The sequence below is a fragment of the Polyodon spathula genome, chromosome 3 (genome assembly GCF_017654505.1).
Source record: "Polyodon spathula isolate WHYD16114869_AA chromosome 3, ASM1765450v1, whole genome shotgun sequence".
Lineage (NCBI taxonomy): Eukaryota > Metazoa > Chordata > Actinopteri > Acipenseriformes > Polyodontidae > Polyodon > Polyodon spathula.
Window position 1 is genome coordinate 86,274,485 of NC_054536.1, and position 6,954 is coordinate 86,281,438.

Sequence of the window (6,954 nt, forward strand, 5' to 3'; positions counted from 1 at the left end):
ATTTTATCTTTCAGCAAATTACCTATTTTTATTAAATTAAGTTTTTATTTGAATGCTCACAATTTAATGATTTTGCTTTATGTGCATGTCCAAGAGAGATTTGATACGATATATTCAAATGTGACTGCATTTGATATAGAAAGGACTGTGATAAATACATCATTAACGCTTGACTGTAAACTAAAGGAAGGGTTTTATATTGTTGCTGCTGGAGGAGATATTGGTTAGGGGATTATATGTTTAGACACGTGTTTTTGGCTTGGCTACCAGCAGTGAACTGTATCCAGTGTGAAGAGGAAGGAAGGAGCGTTGAGTTCTTGTCAGAGGTTCAAACCCGCAGAGATAGGAGGGCGGCGCTGCTTGTTCAGGCACGATTCTCTGTCTCTGCCCTTTAGCCTTGGAGACAGAGGTCTGGCCAGTTTCCACCAAAAAGAAAACATATTGTGGTATTTGTAGGATGGATCAAACTCGAGGTTATGGTAGAAAATAGCAAGGTCTTGTATTTTAAGATTGAGACCAGAGGATTTGAATAGTAAAGTTGCTGCAGTGATGATGTTTAGAGATATATAATGTATCAACACTTGTTCTAATACATACACAAATGTAACCTCTCAGACCAATTGAAGTTATTCTATATATAAAACAGCAAGCATATTTATATACTGTTTATTGTTACACACAACATTCAGCATGCTGTTTAGCTTTACTTACAGCTGGCACACTTACCATATAACAGTAATTATATTATCACTATAGCTAGCACCAAGCATGTTGTCATAAAATAACTATTCTAAAACCCTGCATCCATTTAAAATAGATTGTGTTATACCCTAACAGCCTACTTAATGCTTGAGTTACTCGATAGACTACACACCTGTTGGACCGAGGAGACATTATTGTATTTGTGTGTTATCAGGTGTGTGATAGCAATTATTATCTATATTACTTAAGTAACCCAATGGTCTGCAGCTTTTGCCCAGTTTAGAACAACTACTGGTATTTGAGGTATTTAGAAAGTCATTCAAGCTGTAAATGAACAGTTAAACTCTTCAGGATTTGCTCCTTTGCCTTCAAGAAGCAATCCCAAACCTACCAGGAAGATTAACAAAAAAACGGTGGTTAGCTGCCAGTAACACTTAAAGGATAACCAGTTGCATAGTTTATGCATTCCCTCAAAGCTAACCGGCTGACTTACTGACGCCCGTCTGCCTTAACATATTCATCTTTCTTCCCTTTTCCTCAGCTAGACATTAAGTATGGTTCACAGTAAACCCCCAAAACAGTTATCAGCCCTGTGTTGTTTGACTCAGTTATCAAACTCAACCAAAAAAAATTCACTTCCTTTGAAGGAAACCACAAAAATGTAATCATCCTGGTATCTCCAGGCAAGGCCATTGTATCAAGTTTAACTTAATGTTTTCACATGCTTCTGTTCCCCTCTTTATATGACAAATTTATAGTTTGGAATTTCAATCAAACACTTGTATTTAAATTCAATTGAAAACCCCATGTAAATATTTCATTGTAGCAAGAAAGATCAGTTACATAGTCCAAACCAACACTTTGTGTACATTTATACATTGTTCTAGATCTTGAAGTTTGTTTGGTTCTACTTTAAATTGTTTTTTTTTTTTTTGTTTGTGTGTTTTTTTCAAACATTTTCATAAGGATTTTGTCAGGGCGGTTCCTAGAGAAAACTAGATTTTATTAGTTAATTGGTCATTGTTTTATTAAATGGCTTGAGAAGATGCAAAATATCATTGCATGATATATATGCTTTTATGCAATAGGCAGATTTTCTGTACAGAATTTGAGCATAATGTTCTTTGGGACTCCAAAATCAGTGTCTCCGTTATAGCTTTCTGATGCTAGTCAAAACCTGCAAATGTGCAGAAATTCCTTTGTAAAGATAATAAGCCATTTAATGTGTGGCGCCTCCTGGATAAACATATTCCAACAGCACTGATGCACATGCAAATTAACAGTAACAATGAAGTTACTTCATACCTCAAGTATCAATGACCGTTCAAAGCACATGGACCGAGAGAGAGAGAGAGAGAGAGAGAGAGAGAGAGAGAGAGAGAGAGAGAGAGAGAGAGAGAGAGAGAGAGACTTGGAAATGATAGGTCAAAGTTGTTATCAGTGAATGATGCTTATTTGATGCAGTTTTCTTGCTAAGGAAATGCCTCACACAAAGCATTTAGATTGTGATAAGAACAAGGCCTGAATCATTTGATATTTATTAAATTCACTTTGCAATTAACTAACTTTGAAAATGTAATTGGAGAAAGTGCACAACTTGTGTTAAAAATAAAATACTTTATTTGGACTAGTGGACAGTAAATTGTATTTGCCACATTCTTTATTTATAGAACACAATACACTTTTAATCACAATATAGGAGTTAAATAAGAATTTGGGAGAGTATCAGAATATAGGGATACATGGAAGAACCTGACTCTCTGTCAAGACACCCATTTACTTAATGGATGCCACACATACATTTGGAGATTTCCTCAATGGATGTAGCTCATTGGGATCTTCTTTTTCAGGATGCTGAAAGCCGATGCCAGGGGATACTTCTTACCAACATAATTTGAATAGAATCTCCTTAGTCATTTTCTATTTATTTGTTCATTAAATCCCTGCCTAACAGTGCTTGTTATTACTGCTTAGGTTTGCTGTGAACTTCAGTGATATAGTAATTATTTAGCTTAACCAAAGATCTTGGCATGTGACATCATTTTAGGTTGGTTAGCAGTTTTGATGTGAGCAAATTAAATACATAAATTATTGTCTTTTCATAATCAATAATAAGGTGGCTAGTGGCTACACACAAAAGCATTCAATGCATGCTAATGTGAAGCCACAAAAGAATAACTTACAGAGAGTACAGCAAAATGTTTACTGCAGCACCATTAGGATATTGCACTGTTGACCCACAGGTAAGGACTAGTGAAGCTTGCAGGAGGTGAGTTTCATTCTAAAGAGCAAACTAGTCTGTTCAGTGCAGAATGCCTCTCTAGATGGCAGTCTGTGTCTGCTGTGATGCACATTCCATGCACTGACTGTTAATCACATACTGTAGAGAATTTCATAATCCTTTTCAGGTTGAACAGTATTGTGTGTCAGTGGTGCAATCTGTCCTAAAAGTATGGAGCACTGCTATACGCTTGCTGGCTCTCTAAACAGCTGTTACATTAAAGTTACAGTACACCTTGCAGGACGTTCATCTCCTGGGTTTTATGACACTTAGCAAATGTGCAAAGTTTTTAATTAGACTTGCCAGACAGCCCTAGGCTGCACTAGCGCCACAAAGTCTTAATGTTCTTCCCGCCTTACAGCACAACAAACCTCTCTACTCCTTTGAAGACAATGCCGACTATGTCTACGACGTCATGTGGTCCCTGGTGCATCCTGCAGTCTTTGCCTGTGTGGATGGAATGGGCTGTTTGGATCTCTGGAACCCAAATAACGACAAGGAGGTGAGAGCTCACAAACTCTGCATTCTTTGTGTTACCAGAGGTGTGCTGGCAATGATAAATTGATTATTTCAGTACTTTCACTTTATTTAACAAAATGGGTGCATCATGAGGTAATTGTATGGACCATTAGGCATCAGAGAAAAAACAATGATGTATTATTTTACCGATGTGTATTGCTTAATTCCATAGGTGTGCACACAGTGGCCTCCTGCTCGTGGTTTAATTTAATACTGCACATTGGTATTCCAGTGACAGCATGTTTTAATTTTAAACTGCATGTGACTGCATTGTTTTTTTCTGCTTCTATTGTAAAGATAACTAATACGTATCATGAAATTAAATTTCCCTAATAATAGTGAACCCTGTTATTTAATCGGTTTAGCGTCCCAAAATAGCGCATATAACATTCTGAAGTGTTCCTAATATTAAATTCTAATTATGCTGATTGGGGAAAAAAAAAAAAAAAAACTCAAGTACAGTGGTTAATAAATATTATAAATCCAAAGATTTGTTGTTATAGAAAAACTTTTACATACAAATTAATTTGTGGTAAGTATATAATGATAGCCTGGGGATTTAACATATTACTGCTAAGATGATATTCTGGATATGATACACTTGATAATTACAGTATTATGTGACAAATAGAGGTAAGACTAATAAAAATACAGGTGTTTGGTTTCTCATTAAACAGTAGATAATCTGTTCCAGTATCAATAGAGTGGCATTTATATTATATAATAATTTACACCAGTATATGAAAACAATTCACTTGACAATAATTGCAGTTTAGTGCTTTAGTAACAGTACATGTTTACAAGTCTCATTTAAAAATGATGGGGTGACAAGGCAGTGCTGTAGTCTTTCCAGTAAATTATAAACCACTTGAAGGCACTCCTTCTCTTTTGAAAAGCAAACATGTTGGCTATAAATACTAGCGTGATCAGGCAAGAAGAGACCGCTGCTAACATGGCTGGCACTGCACAGCTTGAAAGAGAAGGCCTTTCAAGTGTCCAGAGCAGGAAGTAAATCCTTCTTTTTAATTATAAATCATACAGCTGAGGGGATGCAAGGAGGGTTGGCTGCCTTCACATTGGCTCCTCTCCTGTGTGGAGGCATTTCAAGTACAGGTTGTACTGATGAAATACCTACCAATTTTAGACAGGAACACAGCTTCAGATGGTCCTTGATTATGACCTGTTCTTCCTTCAAATCTGACACTGAATGCACTTTTTTTTTTTGTTACACCAGAGTGTATTTTATGTTGGCAACTTAAAACTTAAATAATATAAGAGACTGGTTCTTCCCCTTGATCACCTTATGCTTGAATCTCACATCCTAATAATATAACCTATTTGCTTTGTCTGTGTAACACTATTAACATTGCAACCAAATGCAATATCTTACCATGGTATATTTTAGACACAATAATCAAAGCTAAACATAGTTAGATGCGTTCAAATATAACATTTTCAAGAGACAGGTAGGGATATAGTTGTGTTCTACCTTGATTTTAATGTTGCCTTCATTCTAATGAACCTTTTAAACTAACCAATCATCCTTCAACTAATAATTTTCAGACACATATTAAAGAGCAGTATACATCCGTATGCATTATAACAGTACCTGGAAGATGTATCGGACCTTGCTGTGCTGTTTCCTATCTTCCCAGATCACTTGAAACTAACTTTCAGTACTTTTTATGCATTATGAACTGCTTTGGGCAGCTCTGATCTATACCTCAGTTGTATGTTTACTTTTTTGGCTGCAGGCCTGGAATTAGTATCTCTTTTCTTTCTGGTCAGGTAGCAGCAGGTGTACCTCAGTAAGAGTCAATAGATGCAATAGATTATTCTCACTCATTACCCCGAGCTGAATTGTAAGCGAATGTTGCCATCCTGTGACCTTTTCTTAACCAGAGGCCTGGTCACTCCAGCATTTTGCATAGGCAATTCATTCATTAATTTTTTTTTTATGTTACAGTAATGTTATTGGAATAATACAATAGCTTACAACAAGAAATCCTGCTGAATTATTGGATGCGTTGTCCACCTTAGCACTTATCCATTCAAGATCAGTTGATGTATTACTAGATAATTAATTAACTATATGTGTGGAATTCGTGATAGAACTGTGCTATCGTGGTGACGAAAAAGTTTCTAAGGAGGGAACCAAGTTACTAGTGTTGAGCACTATGAGTTGGTTTTTTACAGATTTTAATCTTAGAATCTAGCCTTTTGGTATCAAACCAGAATAATAAGTATGTATATTATTAGTATTATTATTATTATTATTATTATTATAATTATTATTCTTATTATTATTATTATTATTATTATTTTACCTTGCCTGGAAAGATAGCGTCTTGAATTACAAGGCTGCATTATCTTCCACCAGGTCAGCTTACTCAAACTTAATAGAAACAAATAAAAGTAATCCTTGATTTCTCTTTAACACAATAGCTCAACTCACAAACCAGCAAAAAGAGCCTTCTATGAAAATCTTGTTAACAGCTAACAGCGATGACTTTATGAATCACTTGCTGATATAAGCACAAAACTGCTGATATAAGAAACCAAATATCAAACATTGGCCAAATCTAGTTAGTAAGGCAAAATCTTCTACTTGTTCATTAGACCCCATTTTTACTAAACTATTGAAAGAAATATTGTCTAGGATTGATTTTACTATTCTAAATATTATTAATAGCTCCCTTTCATCTGGTATCATTGCTGACTCATTGCCATTGCAAAACCACTGCTTAAAAAACTTACTTTGGATCCACTACTTAGGCCTTATTTCTAATCTCCTCTTTTTGTCAAAAAATCATTCTTTCCAGTGCATAATAGATAAAGTACTGAAATGGCTCTTATCAAAGTAGTAAACGATATGCTATTATCTTCTGGTTCAGGTCTTGCCTCATTCTTCTTGATCTAAGCGCAGCATTCAACACCATTGGCAATCTGTTTTTAATTGACCGTCTTGAGAATCTTGTGGGACTGTCAGGTTGCATTCTATCTTGGTTTAAATCTTTCAAGGTTACAATGTGTTCAAATTGAGGAGCGCTTGTCTTCTTATCTAGAGTTAAGTGTGGCATCCCACATGACTCTTTTCTTCGACCAATCTTGTTTTATCTCTGTGTGCTTCCCCTGGGCGATGTTGTCCGTAGACACAGGCTAAACTTTGCTATGCCGATGACACACAATTGTCTATCTCTGAAACCAGGTAATTCCACATCTGCAATACCTAAACTACCTGTCTCATTGATGTAAAGAAATGGATGTCAACACATTCTCTACAGTTAAATTCTGATAGAAAAGAGGTCATAATTTTGGGGTCAAGAAATCAACTGAGAGGGTAAATCAATGTGTCTGTATAGTGGGCAGCTACCATAATGAGTCAAAGACAGAAATGAGAAATTTGGATGTAATTTTTTCCCCTGATCTTTCATTTGAATCCCACATTTTTT

The 6,954-nt window shown here is 35.7% G+C and overlaps 1 pseudogene; it reads left to right on the plus strand.

The window, feature by feature from the left end:
* Positions 1-6,954, plus strand: part of LOC121309530 — an 85,877-nt pseudogene that overhangs the window by 60,226 nt on the left and 18,697 nt on the right.